Source organism: Echinops telfairi, unplaced genomic scaffold, assembly GCF_000313985.2.
Source record: "Echinops telfairi isolate 266 unplaced genomic scaffold, ASM31398v2 ScPeMD7_7400;HRSCAF=8409, whole genome shotgun sequence".
Lineage (NCBI taxonomy): Eukaryota > Metazoa > Chordata > Mammalia > Afrosoricida > Tenrecidae > Echinops > Echinops telfairi.
The window spans coordinates 42,988,600-43,014,027 of NW_022111300.1; the positions used below are offsets into that span (position 1 = coordinate 42,988,600).

General features: G+C 43.2%; 1 protein-coding gene and 1 pseudogene across 2 annotated transcripts in view; one reads left to right on the forward strand and one right to left on the reverse strand.

Annotated features, from left to right (window-relative positions):
* Positions 1-6,451: 6,451 nt before the first annotated feature.
* On the reverse strand, positions 6,452-6,924 carry LOC105978652 (annotated as a pseudogene).
* A 3,809-nt stretch (positions 6,925-10,733) lies between these two features.
* WDR7 (WD repeat domain 7) overlaps positions 10,734-25,428 on the forward strand; it is a 349,883-nt gene continuing 335,188 nt past the window's right edge. For both annotated transcript variants that reach the window (XM_004703006.2, XM_004703007.2), the window contains exon 1: positions 10,734-10,915. The gene's annotated coding sequence lies outside the window, so the exon portion shown is untranslated. The remainder of the gene's footprint in view (positions 10,916-25,428) is intronic.

Sequence of the window (25,428 nt, forward strand, 5' to 3'; positions counted from 1 at the left end):
CCCTTTGCCTCCCAGCTCTTTCCTCTATTTCCCTTGACTTTCCTCCTGTCCCACTATCATGCTCAATCCCCCCAGGGTTTCAGCAATTCCTCCATTACATTCCCATTGATCATGCCCTACCAGGCCTCCCACACCCACCTCACAACTAATTTGGATCGCTTGTTGTTCCCTTGTCCCTGGGTTTGTTAACACCACTTCCTTTGTCTTATATTAATGTTTGCTCCCAAAGATGCGCTAGGTCTTATTTTCAGGGGATATCTTATTTTTTCATGAAGAAGAGTACGGTACACATTGTTTGTTTATTAAAAGAGACCTCACACTTCCTGTCTGCTCTGGCTGTGCTGTAGCCAACAGTAAGCTGCGCTGCGGCGCCCACCGCTACGGTCCAGAGTCCAGAGTTACATTAGCTATGGTGGGCCTTATTTTTGGGGAGGTCTTATTTTCGGGGGGGGGATGCCTTATATTTCAGAGAGAGGCAAAACTGCAAGTAGGCCTTATTTTCGGGGGATGTCTTACTTTCGGGGATACAGGGTAGGAGTTGGAATCCAATTCATGGCAGTGGGCTTGGTTTGGTTGTTCCTTTTGTCCCTTTCTACATTTGGAGCCTACTCATTTTAAGCTTAATTGAATAGCAAAACTGACCAATCCTCAAGCCAAGATTCTATACACCTTATTTGCATGGTTCCACCCTTCATAAAAGTGCCACGAACCTTGTTCACTAGCCAAGTTGCACATGCGTATAAAGACCATTGGAAGGACAATGCTTAGCGTCAGATATAGGATAGTCATGGAAAGTGACATCTTGCTTTATAAATCTATAAAGAGGTCTCTTGTGGCAGGTTTGTCCAGTGTAATATGTCATTTGGTTTAATATTTTTTAAACCAAGAATTGCCCATTTTTATTTTTAAAAAGTGATTTCTCTTCTATCCATCTATTCTGACATCTAATGAAATCAGAATCACTTGGATGAATGATAGCCAATGTGCATTGTCTATAGAATTTCCTGCACACTGTGCCCAATTCAATCTTCTGCTTTGCCTTGCCTCACCATATGCAGAGTCTGCTGGACCCCAGCACATTTTTCCCACTCCCCATAGTGAGTTGGAGCCCAGGGGAGATCTATCCCAAGAAGAAAAAAGAATTGTCCTTTTAAAAAAAACACACAACAATTTTATGAACTAGATGAAAGTTTACAGAGCAGATCATCAGTTTTACATTCAATAATTCACATATATTTTTGCTTCATCTCATTCATTGCAAGCCCCTCCATGTAACCCCATTCATCCCACCTCCTTTCTGTGTTTCCGGCCTCCATTCATTCTTTTCTTCTAACCATTCTGACCTTTGCTCCTGAGTGTCATCTGATATGCCAGGCACTCATCTACCATCTTAGTCTGAAAACATACCCTCATTCCTCTCCCTTGTAGGCCAATACCTCATCGGACTGATGTTTAGGAGATACGGTCATTTGGGGACTAGAGGCAGTATGGGGAGGCATCAGAATTTTGGGTTTAGTAGTATTGCATAATCAATGTCTGGACACAACCTACAGGTCTTTCCTGATCCCTCCATCTGGGCTTTGCCAGCCAGGTGCAGCACCACCCTGGAAGTTGCCACCTTCCAGAGCAACTTGCTTCTCAAAAGCTTGGCATGTTTGCATCTTTGTGATCTAAACTCTTAGTTCTGAAATACTTGTAAATTTTGGTCTGCCGACAGTATCATCATCAGTAAGGACTCTTAGAAGCAGTCATTCAATGTGTCCAAGAAGTATGTACTGAGCACAGGCAAGAGATTCCACTTGAGCTCATTTAAACAGAAAGGAATTTTTATATAGGGCATTGGATAGGTGCTGGCGAGGAGAGGAGCCAAGGCTGCATGATTCACCAAACAAACAAAAGAAAAACAAACTCATCGCCATCTAGTTGATTCTGACTCATAATGCCCTATAGGACAGGTTGAACTGCCCTTGTGGATTTCCAAGGCTGTAAATCTTTACAAGAGTAGAAAACCCAACTTTCTCCTGCAGGAGTACTGACTTTGTGGTTAGCAACAGGACACATATAGCCCACTGCACCAGAAATCTAGGGGAAAGCACACCCTCCTTCACTAAAGAGAGAGGACTCCTAGTAGCACAGTGGTTAAAGCAATTAAAGTGGAGAGTGTGTTAACCAAAAAGTCAGAGGTTAGAATCCACCTGCCATTTGGTAGACAAAGATGTGGCAGTGGGCTTCCATAAAGATCTGTTAGGGAGGTTAGCAAAGGGCTGGGAATGTCCTTAACAAGTGCCCAGAGGGCCAAGCCACGGGAATAAAGGAGTGGCGCACTGCACATGCCCAGAGGTTTGGATTCCTGCCGGTAGGCAGGGGTGGGTGTGAACTTGAATTGGCCCACCTAGACCAGGTGAATTCAATTCAGCCAATGGGGTCCATCACGGGTCTTCCACCACGCCTCCCTGTGGAATCCTTGAAAAGGCAGAAGCCCAGAGAAGGGAGGAGAGAGAACTTAGGCACAGAGAGCTTTGGTGGAACTTTGGGACGCTTTGCGGGAAACCAAGCCGCTTCCAGCCAGGCTGCATGTCCGGGAGGAGCCCCTTGGGTGCCGTGTAAACCTGAAACTTCTCCTAACCTTCATAAAACTCACTTCGATCACGAACCAGGCTTCGGTGTGAATTCTTTCTCGTGCGGAGCCAAGGACCAAGGTATAAATCTAGCTCCAGAGAGAGATCTAACAGATCCTTAGCCTTGGAGACCCTCTGAAGCAGGTCTATGCTGTCCTATAGGGTCATCATGACTTGGAATCTCATGGGGGCCAGTGGACTATGATACACAATGGGATGTGATACAACACTAAAGAGTAAGGATGAATCTGAGAAACACCTCACAACATGGATGGGCCTGGAGGACATTGTGTTAGTCCAGATCGGCTAGAGAAACAGGTTCATTGACACTCATGTATACATAAGAGAAAACTTTATATCAAAGAACAATTGTATATTAAGAAAACATCCCAGCCCAGTCCAGATCAAGTCCACAAGTCTGATATTAGTCCATAGGTCTGATACTAGTTCATAAATCTCTCTTTAGACTCACACAGCCACATGCAATGATGTAGGATACAGGAGGATCACAGGCCAGTGTGTGAAAAGTCTTGTGGATTCAAGGGTGGTGGAAACATCACAAGGCTGGCACAGGTCTCCATATGGCTCAATGTGTCTTGTCAACAGGAAGGTGAAGCAGAGAAGGGAGTGTGGCCTACCTCCAGGGAGAAAAAGAGGAAGTTCCGAGTCTTCATGAGGAGGCCCCACCCAAAGAAGGCATCATCAGCCTATGACCTGATTGACAGGCTAGACTCCACCCTACACTTATCAAGTTGACAAGAAATTATGTAACTACCACAGACATTATGCTGAGTGAAATTAGTCAAACAGAAAAGGACAAATATTGTATGAGATCACTATTATGCAAAGCCAAGAATAGGTTTCAAGCAAAAGAGACATTTTTAGTGGTTGTCAAGGGGCGAGAGGGACAAGGAGGGAGGGGAAGTCAGTGGTTAGAAGGTTAGTTAAGGCTAATGGGTGAACATGAAGGAAATACACAATAAGAAGGAGAGAGGAAAAACTGGAGCCGAAGGAAGACACTCAAAGTTTAGCAAGAGCTAAAGGTAATAGAGACAAATACAGTTAGTTATACATAGAGTCCTGGAATAACAGTGGTCTTCAAGTAGTTGTTTGAGTAGACATGCTGGATGAACAGGTGGTAAAGGGAGAGTGGGAGTATGGCCCCAAATATATATAGATTTGACAGAGAATATTTGTATATGCATATTTATGCTGGCTGCAAATATATCCATGAAATGTGGTGGAGCATACAGAAGGCTAGGCTATGAAAATATCTTAGATATAGGCAAACATTTCAAGAGAATGAGTTACTGGGGCTAGGGCCCCAGGGCCATAGTTTCAGGAACACTTGGGCCTATTGTCACGATATTGTCCCCAAACCCAATGTCCTCCTTTGCTGAGTAGCAACTGAGAGCTTGCAAGCTTGTGGTCAGTCATCCAAGTTACAACGGTTGGTTTCTCCCTTTTTAGAGGAAAGAATAGCGATGAAAATCAAACGACACCTGGAAACAAAAAGGGCAGAGGCCAGGGTCAGAGGTCGGTCTGTCTGTGGTCACAGCCAAGACGAAGCTGTCCCGATCAAAGAATTACACCCTGAGCATTCCTGAACCCAAATCATAATCCATTATTTCTCAAGTAAGCCCTGTAACTATGAATATTGCCTGGGAGCTCTGTGTGAGCACTGAAATGAGTTACTGAACTCAGCAGAGAAGTAGAAAGCGCAGTGGGAGGAACAGTTGGTGTCAGTCAGGATTGGTAAAAATGGTTGGAAGGTGGTGGCCTATCTGATCTCCCATAGGAATTGGCTTTGGGCTGCTGCTAGTTTTTCCCCTTGTGAGGTCAGACAAGGCCTCTTCCAGGCCATTGTTATCCAGGGAGCCCTGGAATGCAGTGGCTATGTATTGGGCTACTAACCTTAGGGTCAGTAGTTCAAAACCACCACACTCCTCTGGAGAAAGAAAGGGCTTTCTATTCTCATAAAGCATTAGTCTCGGGCGCTCACAGGGGCAGTCCTGCCCTGTCCTGCAGGGCTGCTATGAATCGGCATCGGTCTGATGGCAGTGGGTCTGGGGTTTGGCTCGTCATGTTTTCACATAATACCATGAGGTAAAGAGAGCTCTTTCTGCTGCTGGTGTTGCAGAGTATATATCTTACTAGGAAGAACTGATCACCCTGCCTGCTACAGTGAAACACACACACACAATCCCAACTCAGTGACCCTATAGGACAGAGTAGAACTGCCCCACAGGTTTCTACGGCTATGATCTATATAGGAACAGACCGCCACAGCTTCCTCCTGTGAAGTGGCTGATGGGTTTGAACCACTCACCTTTTGGTTAGCAGCTGAGTACTTAACTACTGTGCCGCAAAAGCTCCTTCTGGAAAAACAAACAGGGAAAGATGTGACAAAGGTCTTACCAGAGGCTTTCACAGTATTCAAAGCCTTACCTCAGGTGTTAGGAGCACTGAGCATAGGAGGTTATGTGGCTGGCTGCTAACAGAAAGGTTAGTGGCTTGGACCCACCCAGAGGGGTGGTAGGAGAAAGACCTGGGCATCGGCTCCCATCCAAATTAGATTAGGGAAGCCTCGGGCAGTTCCACTGTGTCACATGGGTTGCCCTGAGTCAGAACCCAGTGGCTGGCCAGTAACAACATCATCATCACAGACACCTTCCCCCAACCCCACCATGGAATCAAACGCACAGACCTCATCTGTCAGTCTATTCCTGATCATCCAAATACCGCCAGTACACCTGAGGACCAGGGATTGAAGAAATATAGTAATAAGAAAATACGTGGCTGTTGATTTCTGTGCAATAAGGAAGTGGTTATCTACAAGATGCTAAAAACGGAGTATTTCCCTCCAACATTATTCAGTTTACAACTGGAAGGGAAGAGGATCAGACACTGCCACTAGTACAACTGCTTTTCACTCTGCGATGTGATTGTCATATGTGTTATCTCCACAACCGGTGAGCAACTTGACCATGAGAACAAAGTCCTTATGATTTTTGCATGCCCGTCTGTTTGCACTGGGCCCAACTCTTAACGGATGCTGAAATGTTGACAAAATGACTCTTAGCATTGTGAAGAATTAAAATTTAGGTGCGAAAAATGTATTCTTTCATGAAGGTGGAAGTTAAGGCAAGGTACTACTCATTACTGCTTGTTCTCTCACTCCAGGTTACTGTGAAACAAATGGCAGGCATCAAATAAATCGAACCATAAATATTTCAGCCTGCACTTCTAGAAAGTTTCCTTAACTACAAATCAATCCTCAAATACTAGTAGCACACCTAAAGTGTTAATTACATCTTTTATATAATTAACAACCGGTGTTCATATTTTCCCATCGTTCTAATTGAATCAATATTAAAGTATGTGCAGTTATATAATCTCCTGTCAACTTGAACAAAGGGGTGGAGTCTAGCCTGTCAATCAGGTTGCAGCATGATGATCTCATTTGGAGACACAACAGAGATAAATCGCTCACCGGAGGCCAGACCCTCTATCTTTCCTTTCCCTTTCCTGATGTTGAGATACTCAGAGAGCTGAAGGAGATGCATGCAGCACTGAGATGCTTCCACTGCCACTGGATCCACGAGACCTTCGACCCACTGGCCTGTGATCTTCCTGCATTCAGCATCATTGCATGTGCTGTGTGAGTCTAAAGAGGAACTTATGGACTAGTATCAGACATATGGGCTAATATCAAACTGATGGGCTTGATCTGGACTGGGCTGAGATGTTTTCTCAATATACAATTGCTCTTTGAAATAAAGCTCTTTCTTTTTTTAATTGAAAAAGTTTATATTTAGCATTAGTCAGCTGGGCTCACTTTAGATGATTCCAATTTTGTTGGCAACCTCTAAAGCATCATAGTCAGGAGCCAGTCGAACATATGCCTTCTTATCACCGTCAGGCCTGATAAGGTGCTGACCTTGGCTACGTCAGTGTCATAGAGCTTTTTCACAGCCTGCTTGATCTGGTGTTTGTTGGCTTTGACATCCGCGGTGAACACAAGTGTGTTGTTCTCTTCGATCTTCTTCATGGCAGACTCTGTGGTCCAGGGGAACTTGATGATGGCATAATGGTCCAGCTTATTTCTCCTAGGGGCGCTCTTCGGAGGGTATCTGGGCTGCCTTCTCAGTCTCAGGGTCTTGGGCCGCCGGAAGGTGGGTGATGTGCAGATCTTTTTTTGTGTGGCTGTGGACGCCTTTCAGCACGGCCTTCTTGGCTTTTAAAACCTTTGCTTTGGCTTCCGTTTTGGGAGGGGCAGGAGCTTCTTCTTCGCCTTTGGCGCCATCTTTGTGAAAAGGATAAAGCTCTTTCTTATACATGAGTGGCTATGAATTTGTTTCTCAAGTCAACCTGGACTGACACAAAGCACATTCACTGTATTGGTTGATACATTCACTAAGTCACTCTTTTTACAACATAAACTTTATTAATCTTTATTTCTTTCCTCCAACTACTGTTGACCCCGAAACAAAAGAACTTTGGTCAAGAAAAAGACACGGGCTAAACTCGGACAAAGGAGCAGCCAGGAGTCTTACAAGCTGCTTTCTGGCTGAGAAGCACAGTCTCATTCCAATGCAGACTTAGGGCCATTCTTCAGAAACCTGATACATAATCATACTCCCCACAATTTACTTGTGTACATACATAAAACTGAAAATGCTCTGCTTTTCAGTGGCTTGCCTTGGTGACTTTAGTCCTGGCTTGCTCCTTGCTTGATCAGCCAAAACAAAATCCTCCTTCACTCTGACTTTGTCACTGCCTTTGTTTAATAAACAGTACCAAGCAAGACCTCGGTTGGTAACAGAATTATCAAAGCACTCGGTACTGTAGGTTAAGGTGGAGAAAAGAATCAGACTTAAATATATTTTATAGAGACCCATTGATTAGAGCTTAAGTAGGCCCAAAACAAGATGAGTTGCAGGTGGGACTACTGAAGCAGGTGGGACCATGGATCTATACACTGCTGTAGACTAGAAACGATTACAAAATTGCTTCAGGGGCCCAGACTACCTTGGCTGGGGTGTACCTCATGACCATTTAGCCCTAGTACCCCAACTTCCATCAAAGAACTCAATGGAGACTGAATCTGTGAGAGGACTCCAAATGGGTTTAGGACCCCCACTCTGAACCATAGCTTCCCACAAACGTAGCTTAGAACTAAAACTCTAATACATCACTTCCTCTGATCATGGATTTAAAAAAAAATTCTTTTATCACATTAGGTTGGTGTACTTTTTTTCTGAAGAGTAGTTGACAGCTCCTTTAAATAGTCACCTGTTTAGACAAGCCTTTAAGATCTCGACACTATTCTTAAAAAAAAGTTTTATTGGCATATAATTCATATATCATACAATAGTTCAATCACACCAAGAGTTGTATCATCATCATCACAATCAGTTTTAGAAGTTTTTCATCATTCCTGTACTCATTGTTAGTAGTTCCCCATTTCCCCACAAACTCCCTTGCCACATCCCCAAAGAACCACTAATCAGGGCCAGACTCAATCGATTTATCTATCCTGAGTTTTATATGTAGGAAAACATTTAAAAACAAAAGCTAACAACAATAACAAAGTAAAACCGAGAAAAACCCCAATCACAAAGAAAGCAGAAAATATTAAAAACTAGAACAGATTTATAATGGATCAAAAAGGAGAACAAATGATAAGGTGTTAAATTTTAACCTAACTGCATCTGTAATAACCCACTTCCCAATGCATTCTGCATGACAGCAAGGCTGTTCACATCCCTCATTTAAGGTCAGAGTGAATTCACCAAGGCTTAATACAAGTGTATTTCCAATTTACATTTTTTAAAACTAGAAACAATTTAAAAATAGGTCAAAATGCAGAGCAAATGATATGTTTGAACCTAACTGCACCTGCCATAATCAATGTTAGAATGCTCTCTGATAACAAGTTTATTCACATCCCTCAACTATGATCAGAGGGGATTCTCCCGAGGCTTAATCCATGTGTGGACCTACAAATTAATTTTGGGCTTCCACTATCATCCATAGTCTTCTGCAAACCAGGTATTTAAGCTTGATACTATTTCCTCCTTCAGTTTTGGACTTTATTATTTTTAATCCTTGGATCACATAGGCAGTGTGCTTTTTCCATGTGGACTTAGTTGACACCTCAATTAGATGGCTGCTTATTTGAAGATAAGCCTTTAAGATTCAAGATGCTATTCCTGATAGCCAGGCACCATCTAGTTTCTTCACTACACTTTGCACTCATCTCCAGTGATCCCTGTATGAGGGGGAGCATCAAGCAGGGCCATGTCATAAGAACTAATTTTCTACAGTGGGCTAGAATTAAGTGCAAGCCCCCACCCAATCCAATCCTATATCTCTGGTTCACCTTAGAGACATCATTGCTGGATGCTATTCTTTCTGAAAGCTGGGCACCATCTGATTTCTTTACCTTGCTTTGCTATAGCACCCAAATAGTCAATGATCACCTCATGAGGCTAAGTACACAGTATGCTGATTTCCAAGTGTTCACTTGACTTCCCTGCTCAACAGTTCAGTTTTTTTTAACTTACTGTGGCATCTCAGCTAGTGCATATGAATAAACAGAAGCAGCAGTGCAGTGCTTGGATACTGATGGGATTAGCAACATGCTGAGCGAAGGCATTGAAGTGGCCAGGAAAGAGAGGGAGAAGTTTGCCATTAGTAGGTACATCAAATTGTTGACAGGAAGTTCTTTGACCAAGTCGATACTTAGCACGACTTTTGGCCAATTAGGACAAAAATTATCCTACCTGAAGGGGTAAATTTTACATTAGTCTGTTCAGACTAATGTGACTCAATAGATTTTGCTATTTAAGGTGTGGTTGGAAAACCAGCAGCAGCCAGCCACTGGCATTACCGGGGCTTTGTTACAAACCCAGAATCTCAGATCTCACCCCAGCCCTACTGAAGCAGAAACTTTGTCTTAACAAGATCTCCAGTAACTTTTGCGGGCTGAAATAGGACTTTACTTGACCTATAAACCTATATAGGTGGGCAAGCCATTCTGAGTCATAGCGACTGCATGCAGCAGCGCAAACCGCCTCCCAAGGTCGTCTAGGCTGAACTCTATGTGAGCAGATTGCCTGGATCTCCCTCCTGCTCAGTGGCTGGGTGGGTGGATTCCAACCGCAGACCTCTGGGTTTGAACTTCACTCTTAGCTCCCTGCCTGGTTGGTGGCGGGTAGTCAGTCTACAACGAGAAGGAAAGCCCCGCATAGAATGACTATCTTTTTTGGTTTATTATCATTTTATTGGGAGCTCTTACAGATAACATTCCATAGCTCAATCACATCAAGCAGTCTTTGACAGAACGGGCTATTTGTCACCAGCATGACAGCACCGTTTTCCCTTTGGGCTATCGTTTCTTCATTCAGCCAGCAAGTATCTCGAAAGTAAACAACGTTGACGGAGCTTGGCCAACGTCTCAGGACCACTTTGAGAATGGGGAAACGGAGAGGGGAGCGGAGAGAAGCAACTCGCCCCAGAGACTCCATCGACGAGTAGCGGAGGGACACGGATTGGAACCGACCCCGCTGAAGGCGGAGCCCACACGGGGCGGCTGTCCCCGTCTCCGCTCTCCGGAGAGCTGCACCGGGTCAGGTCCGTCCAGCCCCGGTCGGCGGGCGAGTTCTTCCTGTCAGGGCCTCCGCGTCCCCGGCAACTGCCAGGGTGCGCGGGCAACCGGATCCAACCTCCGCACTTCACAGGCTCCAGGAGGCAGCGTGCGGCCAGAGAAGGAAGCGGGCCGGGAAAGCCCCGTCTTACCGTCCCGTCCTTTCCCGCACGTCGGTCCTCCCAGCTGGGGCGCTGGAGACGGAAGCCTAGAACGGACTTCCCGCAGCCAAGATGGCTGCCTGAAACGTCACGCCCACAGCCGTCCCTGTCCCCGCCCTCCGGTCTCCATGGCAACCCGGCCGGCTGCGTCGGGGCCGGCGTAGGCCGGGGTGTTGGGAATTCGTGAGGAAATCCCGCCCCCTCGCCCCCTCCTTTTTTTGCGACAGTTGCAGCGAAAGTCACGACAGTTGAGGCTGGTGTCAGCTGACTTACGCAGCAGCGGTGGTGGCTGCAATAGCAACGGCACCTTGCGGCGTCGGCCGAGGGGAGACGGCGGCTGGGCCGGGGTGGCGGTCCCCAAGGCTTCCCACCGGAGTTGCCCATCCCATATCCTCCGTGGATCCGCCCTTGCCTTGTCCTCGATTGCTGGGCGCTCACGGGCGGACCGATCGACAGCATCGCGGCAGGAGATGAGGCTGTGACAGGTACGGGCGGCGTTCGAGCTCTCCCCGGGGAACTCCTGTGCGGGCTGTGCCGGTACCACGGAGGTCAGGGGTCAGGGGCCGCGGGTGAAGGGTCTTCAGCTCCGTTCAGTTCCCACAGCGCTGCTGCTCGCCTTCTCTGCCCCACCTTCGCGTGGGGGTCCAGGCCCCAGCGAGGCGCCTGTGCCAGGAACGTCCGGGGGTCCTGCGGGGGCTTCAGGGGATCCTTTGCCTGGTGAGTGGCATTTGCTTCTGGTGACAGTGGCTTTGCTCTTGAGATGAGACTTCCTTGTCTTCAAGGACAGTCTAGAGGAGGGAGAGGTGGGAAGTGGAGATGGGTGGGTGGTTACTGACGGTGCTCTGGGGTTGGGTTGTCCTGGTTGTCGGAGTGCACTTGGTCTCCCTACCTGTTGGTGTTGCTTAGTTTGTCCTGGCCTAAAGGGGGAGGGTTGCAGTGCTTGCCCGCGCAGAGATGTCTGTTCGAGTTTCACCTTTAAGATGTCACCTGCTAGTTCTCATCCTTTTGCTCCAGGAGTCTTATTGGCTGCTCCCATCGCCTAATGCTTGTTCCCAAACTGTTAGGAGCCAGCACGACTCAGCCTTGGTTTAGGGAATTCTCCTTTCTCTTTTGGGCTCACTCGCTATGTCAGTTTCTCAGGTAGAATTTGCAACTAACAACAGCATAGCCTGACGAGGTGGCAGCTGCATCAAAGGCTGTGCATGGTAAGGTTGCTACAGCAGATTTTAGCATCTCATCAGTGAGGCAAAAAGAGAGAGATAGAGAGAGAGACACAAGCTCCAAGTCTTGGGACTTTATGGACAAGATTGGGAAAGTCCAGGATTGCAAGAGTTGCCTGTCGTCTAAGGAATTCCCGAGTTTTTGACATATTATGACATAGGAGGACCTAGTTTAGACCGGCTTCTTTCTTTATAAGCAAACTTGTGACCATATGGAGGAGGAGAGAGGTTTGCAAGTGTAAATCATGTGTTGAAAATGGTGTTTTATTTTGAAGTGTCAACACCTGCTTGATGTCTTCCAATGTAACGGCTAGCTCCAATTGGGAAAATGGATCAATAAAATAGTGAGTGCTTCATTGTTAACTTCGATCCGAGATTGTGGTAGAGATGGTCATTTGTTTATATGTGTGTGTTTGTTTTCTCCATACTTCAGAGTCTTATTAATAGCAAAACTAGGACATATTCTGTATTTCCTCCTATTGCCACCTGCAGCTAAATCTAAAATAAAAGGCTTGATGATTGATGGATCAAAGAGCTTGGGCCTTGCCTTGCATCTTAAGCTCTGGGGCTAGTGAGTGTCTAATGTTTTAATTCCTGTTAATTCTGCTTTGAATATGAATTCTATTTGGAAATGAAAGAAAGTGTGGTGACCTATCTAGGTAACAGGCTTAGCACTGAAAACCTTAAAAGTTATGAGCAGGTTTTATGCCTTTGAAATTAGAAGGATAGAATGACATTCAGCTTCAGTGGTGCATGCTGTGTTTGATGTGGGTCCTTAACCCACAGCTCTGATTGTTTGCTTCAGGGATTCTGTTAATCTTATTTAACTCAGTGATCATTATCTGGACTGTCCGAGGCCCCTCACACTTACCGTACCTCCTGCCCCATTTATCACCTTTTATTTTCTATTCTCACTCAATTATCTTACCTGCCTGCCTATATGCAACCTTTCTGGTAGGTCTGATGAGTACCCTTGTGTTTATGTGTTATTAAATGTATATCGTGAGTGCCCACACTTTTAATTTATCTAGGTGGTATCATGCTATATATCTCTCAGAAAAACACTTTCCTCTTTCCATACTATATGTGAAAGACCTCTCTATTTCTAACTGAATCATATTTCAAAGTGCATTATTGTCTCCTCTCTTCTTCATGAATACCTATCTCACCTTGGCTGTTCTACCACCACAGACAGGACTGGGATATCCAGGGGAATGGATATCCAGGGGCATGAATAGAGGATATTCATCTATTGTATGGAAGCCGTGCCAGATTGTGCTACAAAACAAAAGTGCAACAGTCTGACCCTCTGCGGGGAGGGTCTGGAGGTTGTGTGTTTTGCAGTACCCTCACCAGGGCTTGGCATCAACCAGCACCCCAATTCCCCCAGACTGATAGATACAGAAGGAAGTCTCATTTTTAAATTACATTTCCCTGGGCTTTCTAATGACGTTTTTTTCTTCTTGTGCATCTTGTCTTTTTCCTTTTGTAAAACTTCCCTAAAATTGTCCATCCCTCTAGCCATTTTTATTTTGGGGTCTCAGTCCTTTTCTTGAGGATTTGCAGGAATTCCTTGCATTTCCTAGGTATTAGTCCTTTAACCATTACTGGTACATCTTTGGTACTCAGTTGTCTGTAACATTTATGATATCCTTCATAGAAAGCATTACTTTTGGTATAATCCAATTCATAGTGTATGAATGTGTATAAATATATACAAATAATTATACATGTCATTACATATATAGGTATATTTTTTCTTATCTCTTAGAATCTGTGTTTTGGGATTTTTGTCTAGGAAGGTTTTTTTCCAATCTTATGATACAGTTACTCTCCTATATTAGGTACTGCTAACTTTTCCTTTAAACGTACACATCCTGGGCCTGTTTTTCTGTGTGCCAAAAAGTGGAGATCTCTTTTTAAAACTTTCCATATGGTGTGCTGTTGCCTTCTTTCCTGTGGCTGATTGGTGCCACATTTATTGTACACTAAATTCTCACATATGCTTCAAGCAACTAACTTCCATTTTGTTCTTCTGGCTTATTTGGCCATTGTTTCTCTGATCCCATACTTCTTATGACTGACTTTTCGAGTATGTTCGAGGAGGCCTTTCAGTTTCCTCATTTATCTTGCTTTAACTTGATTTTGAAATCATTAAAGATTCACAAGAATTTGCAAAAATAGTATACTGCATCCCATTTCTCCTCATGGTTACATTTATACAACTTCTCTCCGTTTCCTTCAATGGTTATATTTTATATATCATATATACTTGTGTATAAGCCGAGTTTTTTAGCACATTTTAATGCACTTTTTTGTGGTAAAATTAGGTGCCTCAGCTGATATTTGGGCAGACTTATACTTGAGTGTATACGGTAATTATAGTACAATATCAGCACCTGAAAACTGGCTTGGATTTACAAACTCTACACTTCGATGCCATTTTTCACATGTGGTGGGTTTTGTAAGCATCGCTGAAATCACAATTCAGAGTTATTGCATTCCCACAAAGACCGGCATGCTCTGCCCACATCTCCCACCCCACCCCATCCCTACCTCTTGGCAACCATTAATTGGTTTTCCATTTGTATAATCCTATCATTTCAAGAATATTACATATAGAATCCTACAGTGTGCAACCTTTTGATATTGAGATTCATCCCTATTGTTGGATGAGACGATTCTTGAGATTCAGCCAAATTGTTAGGAGCATCAATAGCTCGTTCTTTTTTATGCCCGTGTAGTATTCTGTGGTATGTGTTTACCCCAGACTGTTTTAGCCATTTAGCAGTTGAAGGAAATCTGGCCAGTGTCCATTTTCAGTTGATAATGAATAAAGCTGCGATCAGCATTCTTGTACAATTTATGTACATGGGTGTCTACATTTTCATACATTTTTTTCTGGGCTATATGCCCAGGAATGTGATTGCTGGTTGGCATGACACATGTATGTTTGGTTTTTAAAGGAATTGCCACATAGTCTTCCAGAGTGGCTGTGTACCACTTGATGTTCCCACCATCAGTGTCTAACCATCTATTTTTCTCTTCTTGCCGAAATTTGTATTGTTGCTATTTGAGGTGTTCTAGTACATGTTTAAGGAGCCCTGGTGGCTCAATAGTAAAGGGCTCCACTGTGAACCAAAAAGTTGGCAGTTCAAACCCAGCCAACAGCTCTCTGGGAGAAAGATTTGTTGATCGGTTTCCATGAATATTATAGCCATGCAAGCAGTTCACATAGGAGGGTCACCAAAGTTAAAAATCAGTGAAACCAACCATCACAACAATGTGTGCATACTCAAACCAAAAACTCAGGCACTGAGTCAATTATAACTCATAGGACAGAGCAAAACTGCCCCTGTGAGTTTCCCGAGACTTTAAATATTCTCTTCTTTCTCCCATGGAGCAGTTGATGGGTTCAAACTACTGACCTTGTGGTTAGCAATTAACACATAATCTGGTATGTCACCAGAGCGCCTGTCTGCATACCAGTAATTTGTAACTGTTGCAGGTGTGTGTGTGCTGATTTTCAATGCATAGTGAGCATACAGGACAGAGCAGAACTGCCGCAGAGGGCTCATAGGCAGAAATCTTTATGGGCTCAGATCTCCAGATCTTTTCCCCACTGAGCAGCTAGTGGCTTCGAACGGCTGACCTTTCAGTTAACAGAGAAGTACTTAGCCATCAGTGACACCGGGGCTCCTTCTCTGACGACTACTGTTGTTAACTGTCTAGGAGGACACATGCTTTCTTCTGCTTTGCCCCTTTTCTAAGTTGGCTTCATGATTTCTAGGTTTTGTTCCTTTCTATGTATTCTAGGGTTTGGTTGAATTTCTAAAACTAACCAAACATGGATTTTGATTGACAAAGCATTGTATTTGCACATTTATTTTGGAGACAACTAGCATCTGTATAGTATTAGGTCTTCTTATTGCAGAGCACAGATCGGTCTATTTTTGAGTAGAATGAACTTTTTGTGGTTTCTCAAAAACAGGTGGATGGAATATTATTTTTAAATGGGATTATTGCTGATAGGAAATGCTAATGATTTTCATATATTGATAATCTATTGGACAGAGGTTGAAATTCACAGTATGAATATTGAAATAATTTCTAGTGCTTTTAAACGTGGGCCTGAAAGCTGGCAGTGCCCTTATGGCTGGGATTATCTGGTGCATTTCTCTGTGGTGGTGATCCTTGCTTGTTGGGACAGATGAACCTGAGGATTAGAGTATGGGTTAATGAGGTTTGGGGATTCTGTTCCCATTTTGCCCATTTACTTGCTATACTTTATTAAGAGCTAGTGATCCTCGGACCGCAGAAAACTGGGTGAAGGGAGATAGCAGTCAGTGTAAGACATTAAAAATATATATATGTTATCAAAGGTTCATGAGGGAGAAAGGGGTGTGTGTGCTAAATTAGCTAATATCAAGGGTTCAAGTTGAAAGAACATGTTTTGAAAATGATGATGGCAACAAATGTACACATGTGCTAGACACAATGGACATATGTATGGATTGTGATGAGCTGTAAGAGCCCCCAATAAAATGATTAAAAAAAAAAAAAGAGTTATCCTCAGACAGTCACAGGGCAGTTCTACTCGGACCTGTAGGGTTACTGTGAGCCGGCATCGACTGGATGGCAGTGACTGTGGGTTTTGTTTGAAAATTAAAGACATGCCCAGGGCTAATCTGTGAGGTCCTTTAAAAGAGAAAATTGCTGGAAATTCCTGCGTTTTTATCCGTTATCACTGATTCAGATTATCAATAGTAATTTCTGTCTCTTAGCTTGCTGTAGCTATTTACTGATGTGTGGCACGTCCCCTCCGAATGGTGATAGTTCATAAAGAAGTCAAAGCAGATGGCTAGAGTGAGCCCCTTACCTTCTGTTCCAGCTTTACAGACTGGGTTATTTTGCTATCTTCCTTATGGAGTATTTTTTTTCTTTAAACATTTTAAATTCAAGCAATTAAAGCCACCATTAGTGGGAGCAAAAAGTTCACACTAATAAAATGTCACTTTACTTCATTGTAAGACGCAGCTTCATGATTCATTAACAGGCTTTAGTGAGTATAGGATTCCTTGAAGTCAACTCGGTCACCTCGTTACCTCCTGGTTTCTGAGGTATGTTTTTCTGTGTATACATCACAGATAGAAGAAAAGAGGCTAGGAACCTGAAGCAGGGTAAAAACAATAAGACTATTAATAGGAATTTGATTAAGGAGATGTGTATTAATAGTTGACATTATAGAAGAGTTGATATGCAACTCTCCTGTGATATCTAAAGCCCATAAAATGAAAATGTGCTTTAATTTGATGATGGGGACAGCTTTTTAACCCAAAATAAAGCCCATTCTATTAATCTGTTCATTTGTTCAATAAAGATTTGACCACTTCCTATGTGGCAGGGAATCGAGGCACTGGAAGTGAGAACAAACCAAAGCAAGGTCTTCCCTTTCATGGGTCCCAGTAGGAGACAAGCAATAAGTAAGTCAATAGAACTGGGAAAATAGAAGAAAGTACTGTTTGGGTGGTGAGTGGCACTTGTCAGTTACGATGGTCAGGAAAAACCTTACTGAGAAAGTGACATTGTAGCAGGCACCTGAAGTAGGTGAGGGAGTGGGTCTGAGGAAGTGTGGGGGACACGTGTGTGAGGTGAGAACCTGCTTGGTCGTCACCGAGTTGGTGGAAAAGAACAAGCCAAGTAGTGAAGGAAAACCCTGGTCTTGTAGGGTGAACAATTGTGCAGTGTGAGAGGGGACGATTCTGAGTAGCTGTGTGAAATGATGAGGTTTTTTTTCTTAAGTGGAGGCTGCATTTCATAAAGGAGTGTGGGTAGGAGGTGCTAGTGACAGAATGAGCTGGTACTAGTGAGGGCATTGGCAAGTCATTAGATTCTGCGTATACTTTGAAAGTACAGCAGGTAGGGCTTGCAGTTGTATTGGGACATTTGTGTGTGTGTGTGTGTGTGTGTGTGTGTGTGTGTGTGTGTGTGTGTGAGAGAGAGAGAGAGAGAGAGGAGCCAAAGTTAATTCTAGTGTTTGCGCATGTGAAATGGTAAGGATGGAGTTGCCTTCACCGAAATGGAGAAGACTGTAGGATGGGCAGCTCCCGAAGAGAGAAGCCCAGGCCCTCACTTTTGTGTGTGTCACATTTGAGAAGCGTTTAAGAGATTTAGAGGGAATTGTTGAGAAATAGCTGGATATGTATGTTTGGAGTTGGTATTTAGATGGCATTTAAAGCTATGAGCTTGACACAATCATTGAGGGAGAGAATGTTGCCAGAGAAGAGAAGTCCAAGGAGTAAGCTCAAGGTATGCCGACATTTGAAGGTCAAAAATGAAGAAGAATGAACAAAGATGACTGAGATGAGGTAACCAGAGAGGTAGAAGGAAAGTTAGGTATGTGTAAAGACTTGGAAGTCAAGTGAGTGATGGAGTGTTTCAAGGAAGTGGAAGTCTGAACTATGTCAAATATAAGAAGTTGACCAAGGCTTGGCATTGGGTTTAGCAATGGGCAGGTCACTGATGACCTTGTCAAGAACATTTTTTGCGTGATAAGCAGAGTAGAAGCACTTCCCTATCGCCTATAAGGAAGAAGATAATGTTATAAATAAGAACATTCTGATTTGGAGATGTTAGATGCTTCTTAGATTTATAGCTGATAAGTTGGGAGGACAAGCATCTTCTGTAGTAAAGTTGACTTTCAAACACTTACCTAACATACCTTACTAATTCCTAGGATATTGTGACAATTCAACTTCCAGTTTGGGAAAATGGGATTACCTCTTGTCTTTGTTGTAGTTAACATAATCTGGTATCAATTTGAGGGTTTTAAGAGTGAAGGGGTGGGGCTAGCTTGTCAATCAGGTCACTACCTGATGATGCCTCCTTGTGGGCATGACTTTCTCATGAGGGTTCAGGGAACTTCCTTTCTCTTCCATCAATTTGCTTTTGAAGAACCACACTCAAAGAGCTGGAGAAGCCACATGGAGACCTGCGCCAGCACTGGGATGGGAGGCTTCCACCGCCATTGGATCTACAAGACTTTGCACCCCCTGGCCTGTGATCTTCTGGCGTTCTGCATCATTGCATGTGGTTGCATGAGTCTGAAGAGGGATTTCTGGACTAGTATTGGATTTATGAACTAATATTGGGCTTGTAGGCTAATATCAGATTTATGGACTTGATCTGGAATGGGATGGGATATTTCTCAATATACAATTGCTCTTTTATATAAAGCCCTGTATAACACATATATGAGTGTCTCTGGATTTGTTTCTCTTGTCTAACACAGGTGCTCTTTCTTGGCAGTTTCTTTTGGGTCGTGTAATACAGATTATGTAAAATTAGATGTTGGTGCTCAGTGGGTGTTTTGGATGGTAATGTGAGGATGAAGGAGCAGTAATGGGCAACATCACAGCTGAGATTAGAGGGGAGGGTTGGGGGGATAAAATTGAAGGTGGTGCTACCAAATGCCTTCTATTGTCTGTAAAAGGTGCATAACCTTTACTTTTGGCTATGTAGCTCTTGAAATTGAGGCAGGTTGGTGATTTGGTGATGGGTAGAACACAAGGGGACTAATTCGAATAGTCATCCTAATGGTTGTTGCAGAAATTTTAAACATGATTCATAGTGCCACCAAATGTATGAATCACTTTGAAAATGGTGATTTATTTTTGGCCAGTTAGCTAGCTCTGCAGTTCTTCAAAACCGGGGCTGTTAGAGCACTATGAAATAAGTATTGACTTCTGCTGATTCCAGATGTCCTTTGAAAGTGCACCCTCATAGGGACATTCCAAGTGCTAAGTTTATTGGTAGTGTATTTCTTGCCATCCAAGTAAGAAAGTACAATCTGGTGTCTTCTGAACGCTATCTCCTTCTGAATTTTTCAATTCCAGAAAGTCTTTGTCCTGAGGAAGCAGTTCGGTGATTTTTTTCCATGAGTTAAATGACCAAGCTATATTTCATTGCATCGTCATAAACAGACTCTTAATTACCTACTTCATTTCTACCAAGCCTACAATTGACAGCTATTATTCCCCTCCTCTGTGATCACAGATACATCATTTTACCTGTTATTAATAAAGTCCTGGGCAGAAAGGGAAGGGGGGAAAAGGTAGAACAAAATTCAAAAACATGGAAAGGCCAGATTTACTGGTCTGATAGAGACTAGAGGTGCTATAGTGGGTCACAAATTGGGCTGCTAAATCTTAGTGATCACTTTCTCCGTCATATCAGACTGTGAACTTGACTTGGAATGATGTAGGAATAACCATGATCCTTTCCACCCTTTTCTCTTTTTTCTAAAAAAATTGCAGTTGCTGTGAAGGCAGGAGAGATGAGCTATGAAAGGTTTCATCTCTGCCTCTCCTGTTCCCCAGCTAAAGCTGTCACATGTTCATGTGTGCTCACTCATGTGAGAGAATTTGACTTTGTTTTTGTCCTCAAGTCTCAGGGGCCCCTATCCCTAGGCCACAGGAACTACAGAGACCTCGAAGAAGATGCTCACTCCTCTCCTGGGAAGATGCTTGTGTACCTGAGGTAGAAATACATCTTAGTTTTGTATTTAAGAGTTAGATTTAGATAAGCAATGTGGAGGAACTTGCATTGATTGGACACTAAAATTTTCCCCTACAATCCTAACAGTTTGACGGTTGTTTTAAACATGACGGGTACCAAAAAAGAAAAAAACAAACAAAAATAGTAAAAAGCTCTGCTGGGCAGAGCTTCCATAGTAGTACGCATTTCCCCACCCTGCTAGGTGAACATCAAGCAACTCACTCTGAGTTAGTGCACTCAGTGGCATCATCTGGGAAGGTTCTCTCTGGTCGCAGTAAGTTTTTTGTAAAAGCAGTTTCGATTGAATCATTTTTTGTTATGGCTGATTTAAGAGAACAGCATGCAGCTGTGAAATTTTGTTTCCTGCTCAGGAAAAATGCCACAGAAACTGTTGTGATGTTGAAGACAGCTTACAAGGACAGCACTACAGGAAAAACTCAAGTGTATTGAGTGGTTTTCTTGTTTCAAAAAAGGTGAGATGTCGATTGGTGACGAACTTTGTTCTGGATGTCCGTCAACTTCCCAAATGGATAAAATATTGACAAAATTCATGCACTAGTGCTGGAAGACCTGACAGTGGACCATTGAACAAATGGGGAAGTTATCTGGACTATCTGGGAACTCAGTTCAGTGAATTTTAATGGTATATTTGGCAATGAGAAGAGTCACTGAGAAATGTTTCTGACTGACCATGAAAAAGGCGTTGACTGGAAACATGCCGTGCTTTGAAAGAACAGCTCTGAAGTGACCTAAACTTTTTTCCAAGGTCATTACTAGTGAGGACACACGGTGGTATTCCTACATCCTGGAAAGCAAACATCAATCAAGCCAGTGGAAGACATCATCTCCTCGCTCCCAAACGGCTTGTCAAGTGAAATCAAAGATCAAGATGGTTCTCTCTCTCACGCTCTCTCTTTTTTTTAATGGGAGTGGATAGTGCTTTTGTAGTTTGTTACGCTGGTCAGAAATCAAAGTTTCTATTTAGAGGTTTTTAAAAGATAGCGTAACAGTGTGCAACAAAAAGGCATGATATGTGGCAGACCGTCTAGGTACTGTTCTTGCCACCATGACAATGCACATGCTTACACAGCCATCTCAGTGCGCCAGTTTTTGACCAAAAAAACCAGCATACCTCTCTTGCCCCATGCACCTAATCACCTGACCTTGCTTTGTGAAACTTCCTTTTGTTTCCGCGAATGCAGAGGGACATGAAAGGACAATGATTTGATGACAGAAGTGAAAAAAAAAAAGAGGGAGGTGCTGTCAGCCATCCAAACAGATGAGTTTCAAAAATGTTTCCAAGAATGGAATCTCAGATTTGACAATGCATTTAAGTGTAATGGAGAGTACTTTGAAGGTGATAAAGTTGTTTTTCAAAAAAATTTAAATATATAGCTTTGAAAAAAAAATTGGGGTGGGCGTGGTACCGGGGCGTACCCCCACATATTCCCTCTGCAAGCTGAACAGATAATCTGACACTGGGCTATATGAAGAGCGAGTGGTGAGGATGAGCGGTGCTAAACCAGTACCCATATTAAGATTGTAAGAACTGAGTGGTGTCTGGCTGCTCAGGGAAAGGCTGACGGTTTTAGCCCACCTGCGGCTCCATGGCAGAAAAGATGTGGCAACCTGTTCCTGTAAGGATTTCAGCCAAGGAAGCGCAATGGGGCACAGTGGCTCTCTTTTATAGGGTTGCTGTGGGTTGCAATGGATTTGATGGCACACAACAACAGCAGCAGCACATGGCCTCCTTTCTCACCTCTCTCCTGCTTCTCTGCCACACGGAAAGTTCCACTGTGGAGTATCATAGTATAAAGGTGGTTGACCTCCTCATATAGAGGGGGATCGAGTGCCCTTAGATCCGTCTTCTGTTTGAGGGCAGGAACTGGGTTATATGAGGTTCTTTATGTCAAGGGAAAAGGAAGCACTAAATTGCAGACTATAGCTTTCAAATGTGGATCGTAATTAGATGGAGAGAGAGAGATTGTTAGATTCACAAGTGGGGGCCACTGACAAAAGAGTTTTTGAGAAAAATGAAGTGCAAACATACTTGAAGGACAACAGCTAATTAAACAGAAAGACTGCAATAGTAGCCGTTAAGGATAACTAAGGAAACAAGAGCCTTGAAAGAGGAGAGTAGTTACATTTAGCAAACTGAGGAAATAGATATTTTCCTCGAAGAATTGGATTAATTTAGAATTGCATGTTAAATACTTAGTTCGCCCCTTGGCACGTAGTGAAGACTTAGTACATGCTAATAATCGGTCTTTTCTATTTCTTCACTCAACAAATACGTACATGACCACTATTGGGGACATAGTGCTTTACTTGTTGGGTTGCTAACCGTAAGGTTAACAGTTCAATCCACCAGCTCCTCCGAGGGAAGAAAATGAGGCTTTCTACTCCATTCACCAGTTGCAGTCTTGGAAACCCACTGGGGCAGTTCTACACAGTCTTACAGGGTCACCAGGTATCAACATTGACTCGATGGCAGTGAGGTGTTTATTGTTGTTGTTAACTGCCTATCAGCAGCTTGGGTAGATCAGTCTTTCATCCTGAGGGAGGCTCTTGGCCCATCACAGCATCCATCACACTCACCACTGTGTTTCATCTGTGTCCATCACACTCTCCAGCAACTCTCACTCACAACATGTGCCACTGAACACAGGCATCATACCACCTTACTTGTGAATACGTGGTTCCACAAACCTAGTAATATGTTCCAGTAGAATCTCGATTCACCAGGAAGCCTGGGGAAGGAACCTTTCTGGTAAATGGCATTTGGTGGTAAACAAAGGTGATGCAGAATAGTGAGGAGGAAAATTTCATTAGGAATTGGGAGCTCTGGGATTGGTATGCTTCCACCTCAAGTGAGTGGCTAACACAGTGGTTCTCAACCTTCCTGATGCTGCCACCCTTTCATACAGTTCCTCATGTGGTGGTGACCCCCCAACCATAAGATTATTTTCGTGGTTACTTCATCACTGTCATTTTGCTACTGTTATGAATCAGGCGACCCCTGTGAAAGGGTTGTTTGACCCCCAAAGGACTTGCGACCCACAGGTGTCTGGGCTAACAGGACCTAACTATCCACCAAATAGCAGTCCTCAAGCTGGCAAAGAGCTATAGCTCTTCCCATTTCTAGATTAGGAAATCTGATGATTTCTTGCCAATTCTGAATGTTTTCAACTGCTTAAATATAATAACCAAATATATTTGGTGGCAGACTTGAGCACATACTTGCTGATCGCTTGGTTTACCGAGTTCGCCAAGGGGTCACTGTATTGTTGCCGTAAGCAGGGAACACTTGTTGTTAAGTTCTCTGGTCCCGTTGTTTTTCGTTCTGAGCTTTTATATTTCTGAAGCCAGATTATAACTCTTTTTCTCATTTAGGTTCTCGCGTTTGTGTTCTGTTACTCCTTCATCCCACTCTTGTCTCCTTCCTCTTTCCTAATCATTTGGTTTGGGAAGCAATAGTTACTTGTGTCTTCTTGTGTCTGGCCTTCTATATTTTATCAGACACCATGATTTATAGTGCTTCCTTTATTATGTCTCATATTTTCCTTTAGCTTTCAAAATTCTCATCCTTTTAGCTAAGTTTCTTATCACACTGTGTCCAGGCTCAGTGCAGCAGCATTGTGTTCGGTTGGTCCCCTGCCTGCATTTGTATCCCTCTATTAACCCAGCTTTCGCTCTGGACTTTTCCACATACTTTGACCTTATTGCTTCTTGTTTAGCCAGCTACTTATTGAAGCATTAAGCCCTTTTACATTTTGACCCAGCTCAAAGCCAGTGTGAAACGTCTGAGTGACTTCTGCCTTCCCCATACCTGTAGTTTGTCAAGTCTCACTAAGTGTAGAATAGTTTGCCTCACATTTTAGGGCCTGCATTTATCGATGATTTGTTTGGGCATCAGGATCATAATATGGGGACTTCTTTTTTATGTGGAGAGCTTGTAGTGTTTCAGTATGTTTCTTTTCCTGTATCCTTAGAGGATCTTGTGTAGAACTTACATTAAAAACTCAGGTTGCATCCTTGTTAACTCATAGTGTTGAACATCAAGTTCTCTTGTATCTCATATTAACTCTCATTGCCATTTTATTATTGCCATCCTCACTCCTAGTACCACCTCCCTTCATCACGTTTTTACTAAGGGCATCTTATGTGGCAGACACTGTGCTAAGTAAGCATCATGTGGTTGTGAATGCACAGATAAGGGTCCTGTTCTTTGGCACTGAAAGAGTCGGAGGGGAGACAGCATTAGGCAAAGCAGCTCAGAAACCAGTAATGATTGCTTCTCAGCCTTTTGGCTAAGATCAAGTGTAGAAATAAGTAATGAGTGATTCAGTAAGTTTAGGCCTCATTATTTGTCACCAGTGGTATTGTAATAGCCTCAGTTGTCTTCAAGCACATCACATGCACACATTGCAGCAAAATTGATCTTTCTGAAAAGCAAATTCAGGTTTTAAAACTGGGTGTCTTGTTTCCCACTGCTGCCAGGCTAAAGTACAGACTCTTTAACATGGTTTTTACCAAGGCCGTGCTGGCCTGTTGGGCGTCTTCAGCATTCTGCATGCCTGCCTACTGATTAGAAAGAATGCAGCCTCTTACTTCTGGGTCTTTGAACATTTGATTTCCTGGGCCTTGCCCTTGGCTAATTCCTACTGCGTCTTACTCATCTTTTTCTTTTCAACAAGTCTTCTTAAACCCTTTGAAGTATGAGGGGGCTTCACTAAGGTTGTGGGGAAAGGTCATTATTATTATTTTTTTAGGTCATTATTTTTTAAGTCTGTTTTTCCATGAACTTTTCAAAGTGTCCTTGGATAGGTTAAGGGATCCACCTTTTGCATTCCTGTAAGTTTTGGAACTTTTCTGTCACACTCGGTGCATGTAGAAAGCTAAGTGAGATGTGGAATCATTATTGGCTTTTACTAGTGGTCTAACTAAGCCTCTCTCAAGTGGCAAGCCAGAAAATATAACCTAGAACTTATGGTATTGGAACCTAGCCCTTTATCATTTTTAGTAGGTATAAATGTCATTTTTAAAGCTTTAAAAAAAAGTCAAGATTTTTTTAGAAGGTGAAGGGTTACAGAGCAGAACATCAGTTTGTTTTTTGTTTTTTGGGCTCCATAAAAATTTATTTAAAAATTTTTGAAAATCATTTTATTAGGGGGTCACACAACTCTTATCACAATCCATACATACATCAATTGTGCAAAGCA